Source organism: Apium graveolens, chromosome 8 (assembly GCF_009905375.1).
Source record: "Apium graveolens cultivar Ventura chromosome 8, ASM990537v1, whole genome shotgun sequence".
NCBI lineage: Eukaryota > Viridiplantae > Streptophyta > Magnoliopsida > Apiales > Apiaceae > Apium > Apium graveolens.
In genome coordinates this window covers 8,591,544-8,600,687 of record NC_133654.1, presented here as the reverse complement: position 1 = coordinate 8,600,687, position 9,144 = coordinate 8,591,544, and positions in this window count along the sequence as shown.

The following is a 9,144-nucleotide window of genomic DNA, read 5'->3' as shown; positions in this document are numbered from 1 at the left end:
TAAGATTAACAAGATTGACCAGGTTTACCTGAAAAAGGCTTATATTATATTTTATGTTTAAAATTATGTTTTTCATGTTTTTAAAAGAAAAAGTTTATTTTTCAATTTATTTTATCAACCAAACTAATAAATAATTACATTTAAGATTAACTGAAACATAACATTCAATATATTATTTTAATGTAGTTTTGCAAAAGATAAATATACATATTTATCAAATTTATTAAAGCCATAATATTTTTTATTCCATAATACAAAAAGTATGTGTCTTGCTTCCGCATATATTTGTACACGTAAATTTTTATATTACATATACATATAAGATATATGTGTTCATATATATTGATATCAATCTATAATATTATATAAAGACGAAACAATGAAAAGTAGTTAATCTTGTCACTCAATTTGGCGCTGTTAGATATTTCAGATCAAAATTAAAATTTATAATTTACAATATATAAGTATAAGGTTCGAGTCCCACAGCAACATATTAGAATTAGAATATACATGGCACATATTACATACTAATACGAATATATAAAATAATTAATTTGATGGTTTCACTCTCAACTTATTTTAATGAGAAACTCTCGAACTCTAGTTTAAAATTTCAAATCTTGTATTTCATGAAAGGTAAGAAAAAATAATTAACTAAACTTTCATCACTAATATTTAGGTATGATGGGGTCATTCTTTAAGAGAAAAAAAACTTCAAGTTTCTTATTTTAACCGCAACACTCATATATAATCAAAGATAACAATTAAATTGGCCAGTCTTTGAATATGACTAAACAAAGAGCAAACCGGGTTGCGGAAATTAATTTGTTGTTTTACTCTCACCTTCTTTTACTGAACAACTTCGCGAACTCATCAACATATGTATTTTAAAATTTTAAATTTGTATTTCATGAAAAGCTAAGACAAAAAAATTAAATTGTCATCACTAGTATTTAGGTGTGTTGGGACAGTTTTTTGAGAGTGAAGTAAATTCTGATTTCTTATTCCGAGTTTGCTTATAAAGTGTTTAATAAATTATTTATAAGAAATTTCAAGTTATGAACATTTGTTGACCAGCATTTTGAGCCTTCTCAAGTACTTTTGGGGTAAATAGAGAGTTATAAAACATATACTCATTCTCCTTTTAAAGGGTTTGATAATTGGTCACATGATAGTGTTCAGGGCAGAGGTCTTACACCTTCATATTTCATTGTTCATCTCCATAACCATCACCTTTTTTTCTGAATATCAGGTTACTTCTTATAAAGACTTCCTTGATAATGATCTTTGTACTGCGCTTAGTCTAGTTAAATATTGGTTTTGTGGTAATTGCATGAACATTCTTCGTAAAAATTATAAACATGCTATTGGGAAATCTATCTTACCTCTTACATATGAACTAGATGATTATATTTTCTCTTATATTTGGAGTATTCCCCGTAAAATGATTGCTCGGAAGTGATGATAATTTAACGGCTTCTGAAATTAATACCCAACCACGTGTTTTGGATGCCTCAACTCTTTAAAAGGTATTCCAATGTTCTTTTTCCTTCTGCATGTAGAAATTTGGAGTACATATTAGGGGCTCTTATGTCTGCCTTGGCTATGGTTGTATGTAATAATTCCTCATGTGAAGCTTGAATGCGTTTTCTTATTCTACACGGGTGTACATTAAGGGTCTTCATACCATGTCATAGAAGCACATTCTCAGTGCTTTGGAAATTTGTGGTGTGTTAGAGCGGCCTTCAAGCTACTTGACACATTTGAAGAGATGTCTCTTCCCTTTCCTCTTAAAATAGAATAAAATCCTATGAGATACTGTTAAATAGTGTTTAAGAAAATTTATAATGGTCATTTTTCTGCAACTGTCATGGTTTTGACATCATTTGGCTTTTCCCGGAAGAGAAACAGCCTCATGCACTACTCCCGCATTACCAAGTTCACTCGGTGATAAAATTTCGTTATAAGGTAGTGCTGAGATTGTTCACAACTTTATTAAATCTTTTCTTAAAGGAACTTCGTGTGGATTGCGGTAGGAAACATATTGAGGTGTCTGGTTTCAAAAGTGGCAATGAAGAAGGTCGGTATAGAGATTGCGACTCACTTGGGAGATTTTCAGTTTGGATTAGGTATTTCTAGAGGTGCTGAAGCTCTGCTACATGCAGTTAGTCGATTTGTAGAGGCTCTTTTGTCAAACCCTAACTTATCGATGCTATTGGTAGATTTCAAAAATGCCTTTAGTATGATCGACAGAGAAAAGAAGTTACAGGAAGTCGGGGAATGTATCCATCTATCTCCTCTTGGGTAGAATTTCTATATGGACACCAACTAGGCTATTTTTGGGAAATGGTTCATCTGGTCATCTTGTGGGATACAACAAGGGGATTCGTTAGGGCTTCTCTTGTTTGCTTTTAAGTCACATCCATTAATTCTCAGAATTATGGATGTTTGTGGTCTTTCGGAACATGCATGGTATATGGATTATGATACTTCAATCAGAGATTCAGTTAAGGTCGCTAATGCCTTAAATATTATCCAATCTTAGGGCATGGTTTGGGTTTAGATATGAATATTGCACGAAAATAGGTATTTTGGCTTATAATGATCCATGTATATTTAAGGACTGGCTCTTTCCTCCGGATATTGGTAGACCTCAGGTTGGTGTTAAACTTCTTGGTGGAGTTATAAGCATGGATGCTGATTTTTTAAGGATTTTACTAAGAATAGTGTGTCTAAATGTGTAGAGCTTATGGGTGCATTCAAGAAGCTTAATGATCCCCAATATGACCCTAGTGCTCGTTCGAGTTTGCATGGGTCTGAGTAAACTGTATTATTTTCCACACACTTATCCACCATAGTACTTTACAGAAGTTTCATCTCAGTTTGACACCACTTTAGGGAAGGCATTAGATAATACTGTGACGTATGAAGGACTTGGATTTTGTGCCTTTTAATGAAGACTAACAAGCCTGCCTGTTCGAAGGGGTGTGTTAGGTGTATATGCGGTAGGTGATGCTAATTTTTTCGCCATTGCGACTTCTCGGATTCAGTCCGTTGATCTGCAAAAGCAAATTTTACAAGAGTTTGATACAATTCCTTATAGAGATTATTTTGTTTCAGCACATGCATCTTTAAAGTTTTTACTATCGGATGTTGATTTGGCACAATCCAAAACTAAAGGGTCTGCCCCCCTAAATCAGTGCAATACTTGGCAGGTCAGTACTTTAGCGATATTTGTAAATCTACCCACTGAATTTAACTTTTGCAAGCGACAAGCATCAGTTTTCCATTGTCTGGAATCTGAGCATGCTCAAAAATTTTGTACAGTTGGGATGGGGGAAAACATACTCGTGTTTATTTTACAGGTGTTTGTTGGGGAAAAAATTCATGAATAAGAATGTAGTAAGTGCTGATTTAGCTGAACATGTATTTAGACGTATATGATTTGCAATTCAACGTGATCTTGAGGTGGAGTTTGTTTCCGGTTCACCTAGTACAGATATAACTTAAATATTTATGCTTAACTTATCCTCTCCCTTTCGAAAAAAGTGAATATTTTATAATTCAAAAAAAGTTTAGAAAATAGTGTTCAAAATGTAGTTTATTAAAAATATATCTTATAAATTGAAATTTAGAATGAAATTTTAATTTTATGATGCAAATATCAATAAGATTTATTAATTTTACTATTGGTTAGTTGAATAGAATGTTCATGTAAAATTTTACTCACACTAACTCGTATTGCCAATTAAATGAAGAAAAAATTGAAAATGAGTTTCTTTAATCTTAATATTTTTCCACTTTGACATCATTAAAGGTGGGTCCCATGTGATTATGTTATCACTTCTATACAAGCAGTCAGCAGGGGTGGACCCCACACACAACGTCATTAATTTTTGGTATACATTTTTACTAGTGTTGCATTGGTTAATAGAAGAATTGAGTTGCAACTCGAATTTCTTATATAATTTAGTATTTTTTTGTTGTATTACAGTTGTAATTATTGTAACAGAAAGTGAGTATCACATTTTGAAGTATTATATTTGGTCAGCTATCGCTTTGTGTGCCCTTTTATGTATCGTTCAGGATGTGATGACAATCTGCGAAAATTGGAGTCACATGGTTATTGTAAAGGGACGAAGAAGGGGATACTTGGACCAATAGGTTACCTTAATGTAGCATCCACATTTTACGAGCCACTGCATTTTTGAAGCTTGATAATCATTTACTTTTGGGAAGCCAAAAAAGTTTTTGTAGTACGATCTAGTTAAGAAGAAGTTTTATAGGAATTAAGAATAAGGGGTCTGCATCAATACTACGAGTCAGATATTTTATGGTACACCTAATGAGGAGAATCAACGAATTCGAGAGAAAAATGTAGTGGACGACGATAAAAATGAAGATAATGATGGTTAATCCTTTTTTTTGTGAAATTTATTTGTAAAGTTTTGTTTCTAGGATTTTGTTATAAATATATAGCCAAATTATCCAAAGCCAACTTGGTTGCGATACACCGGTCGCAAGAAAATATTGTGGAAGGTGAGAGCTACTTTAATGAAAAATTGCAGCTCGTGTATTCCATCCAACGATGACTCGGATTCCATTCAATAATGACTGGGGATAAGTCCCTATATACATACATATATATAGGTGATTTTTTTTAAACCTTAGATCTTTTAAGTTACGTAGTGTACACCGATGTATCAATATATATTTACATAATATATATTATCCGTGATTAACACATCTCTTCTGTCTCATCTTTTCCCTTCCCTCCAATTATAATTCAAATATATTATTTTTTTGATAATAAGGCACAATTATAAGTCATATTGTTGGAGTTCTTATATGCAAAATCCAGGTCTTAAATCATTAGGACAATATAGTGCAATATTGAGTGAAATATTTTATTTTCATAAATTATACAAAAGTAATGTAATATTAATAATTTTTTCACACCCACATAATAAGTAAATACTTAATACAAATTTATTTAAGAGGTAATCAGTCGGAATAAAGATTCATCAACACCACAGAGAATCAGTAGTTTCATTTTTTCTTAATCTACTTTCTCCACCGTTATAACCCTTGATCTCAATATTTACATACACCAAGCACATACATCCTTCTTGTCCATATACATGGTGATTACCCAAGCCACACCACGTCCCTTCTAAGTCTTTAGTACATCCAACTATGCTCATATCCATGAACATACACACACACTTACATAATTAATAATAGTTACAAAATCTTAATTACCCGTTTGATATACATACATTAACCAACAAATTGGTGGCTTCAAATAACCTCCTTTTTTCAATTTGTCTTGGAATGGGTTCAAATTGAACATTCAAACCTATAATTATATCAAATTGGTGACATTGGCCTTACTAATCAACTCATTGTGCTACTATAGACAACCAATTTCATATCAATTCATATGTGAAATTATTTCCTCCACATTGACTATGAACTCTAACAGAACAAAATCATATGATACATGTAGATTGTTAAAATTTTGTTTATAGAACCAACTAAAATTATTAATAATGTATGATACTTTTTAATTTTTTATGTTTTAAAATATACTGCATTTAAAGAAGAAGAAAATATAAAGAAATTTGGGTTTTCTTTGGGAAAAGAAACTTGATTAAATAGCTTCAATTATTTATTTGGAAAGAAAAATATCAAAGTAAATGGCCTTCACTATAAAGTAAAATGAAATGTACAGTAGTTTCATTCTTAAAAACAATATTATAGAAATGATTAGATTTTTTTATGCGTGTCTAAGAGTTTAAGCTTTTTAAATTTCTCTAAATAAATATACAGACTCATATTTTTTTCCTCATATTAATTTAGGAAGGATATCAATATTACAAGTTGTCATCCTTCTTACTTTATTGTGTCCGGTAGGAGCACCTCGTAACAAATTAGGGCAAAATAAATCGTTAAAAAAGTGATCATATCAAGTCTCAAAGAAGATTGTATTTTATTTATTTTTCTAAAAGAGTTGTAACTATAGGTTTCCATCTGCACCCATCAGTTATTCTACCAACATACACACATATATATATATATCTTTCAAAGGATATGAGTAAGTCATATGAATGACATATGCCTCCACCGGAACATGAAAGGAACTTTACCGGAACATGACATATGACATGGCCCTTTTTTTTTATCGTCCACGTTACATGAAACGTGTAAAAAAATCTATCATGGAAGGTCCTTTACCACAACATTTGAAAGGTTAATTAACTCAAATACATAATCGTTTTAGAGATTTGTTAAGAAAAAAATAGCTTGGAGATGATTCGATTTACCTCTATATTATATTCTAGAAGAATGCAAAGTAATGTTTATAGTTGCTCTATGTATCCTCTACAAATAATTCACCAAATCTTCGTATTTCACACATATTATGACATATGGCATTCCGGGTCACTTGTTTTCGTACTTCACTCATTGTAAATCTCATTTTATTCCTTAGCATTATTAGTACTGGCCCTAAGGATCAAGGTGTCTTACGTGTCTAAACTTTTTTACCCATCCATAATTTAAAAATATTGCAACTAGTATATTCAACAATATATTAGAAGTACCTGATGTTTTATCTATTGAGTTCTAATTTTTCAGAACATCACAAATTGGATAAAATGCATTACGTAGGACGATCCATTTTTCACAGCTTAAGTCTATCTATTATTGTATGTAACAGTCAATGTGCATAAAGTCTCATCTAGTACTTAATTTATCCTTCTATTTATCAATCAAGAGATTCATACAAAACTTAGTTGCTTCTAAATATATATAGATATATTTTATATAGATCAAATTAATTATGTCTACTCATAGTTAATCGATTATATGTTGGCATCACAATGAAAGCATTCCATTACTATCAACCCAAAGAAATTAGTGGTAACAAATTACTTTGAATATTTTTTGGAACTATAATTTATATCAGGTTTTGTCCACTTTAATACCTGATAGAACTTTCTCCAAATGAACCCAGAATACGTTTAGGCCATCCAAGATAAAATCTGTTTTAAAGAGAATAATATTAATTCTTTAACTATATAAGACAACTAATTAAGATGGATATGTTCCCCAACTCCAAGTTAATTTGCTTTATCTGTCCTGCTAATCTTATAATAATTGTTCTTCTAATAATTTTTGAAATGCATCATATCATATGGTAATAAATGAATTACTATCTATAATTGGGCCTTATAAATCTTAGTTCTCAAATAAATAAATAAATTTTTTTAAATTAAATGGACGCCTCAAATATATTTATATATTGGTATAGTTTGAATTGATTTTGAATTCTTGATATAAAATTTATACACAAACACACAAACACACATATATATATATATATATATACACTACAAGAAAAACGGGTAAATACGACCGTCCAAAAATCGGTCGTATTTAGTTAAATACGACCGTTTTCGGTCGTATTTAACTAAATACGGCCGGTTTTTGGACCGGTCGCATTCGGTCGAGTCATATTTAGTAACCGGTCGAATTTAGTATACGGAGCGGCTAAATTCGACCGCTTAAATTCGACCGAATGCGGTCGAATTTGTTTTTCACCAAAAAATTGAAAATCCCGCCCAAAAATTTGAATTTTTTGAAAAAATTTGAAAAGTCCGCCTAAAATATAAATTCGACCGTATATGATTGAAAATATTGTTCTAAATTCGACCGAATGCGGTCGAATTTACGAGCACCACATTTTAAAAAAAAAACTCGCCAGAAAATTCTCAGATTCCGGCGAGCTTCAAAAAATCCGCAACCATTCCGATAACTCCAATATTGCCAAAAATGAGATTTTTTCGGTTCAATTTCACACAATAAATCATTTCCAAAATCTAAAACTAACATCACCAACAATAAAATCCATTTTCCGATCAAAATGACAACTTTTCCGGCCAAACCCGAAATAATATAAAATTCAACCAAATTCAACACTCAATATCACAAAACAAAGTCAATAACCTATATAATCAATTATCAATAATTATATTAACATATAACCCAATCAAGAACACAACAAATGATTCAAAAATTAGATACCAAATCACAAATATCAAGTTTTCAATTCAAAATTTTCACATATATACTCCTACAATTTTCCTAAATTCAAACCCACAATCAAAAATGATATAAAAATACCAAATTTTGAAGACCCGTTTAATATTTTGTTCAAGAAAATAAAGATAAAAGATGGGTGTTGGGGCGGATGTTTGTGCGAATAGAAAATAAAAAGAGGTGGTCGGAGAAAAAGGGGATTGGCCGAAAAAAAAAACGAAAAAGAGGGAGGGAGGGGGTTGAGTGGTGATGGTGAGAGAACAGGGGAGGGGGAGGGTGACGAGAGAACAGGGGAGGGGGGAGGGGGGAGGGGGGGAGGGGGGCGGGGGCAGGGAGAACAGGGGAGAGGGGGGAGGGGGCAGGGGTGGGGAGTGGGGGGTGGGGGGTTTAACTTAAAAAGATATTGAATTTTAGTTTTTTTTTAAAAGTAAAATCAGCCGTTGGATTATAATTTAGTGATTGAATTTAGCACGTTGGATCTAAATCACGCGGATCGCTGACATGGACATGCTAAATACGACCGCAATCGGTTGAATTTAGGAGTGTCAATTTATAAATTCATATATTACGTATTTTCTGTTATAAAATTAAAATTCGAATAATTTATCTAAAAATATATTGTAATTTGTTAATCTTTTTCTTAAAATATTATAATATTATAATTTATTTTAACAACTCATTTTTCTATTAAAAAATTAAAATTTTGATTTTGATCAATTTTATGATGAATTCCATTAACAAGAGTGTGCGGTGAAATTTATAATAATGTTTATTTATACTTTATTTGTAAAAATAATCGAGATCTAATGATTAAAATACATTTTTTTTATCATATCATTAAAATATATAGATCTTAATATCTATAATGTTGGATCATTCATAAACATATTTAAAAAAACCAAACATCATTATGGGACTAAATACTAGTAAAAAGTACGGGTCAAACTACTACTTGCCTGTTAAAATAGGAAACCAAATACATTTATTTTATTCTAAATTTTTTATCTATCACTAAAATATATAGATTTTGACATCCTTATG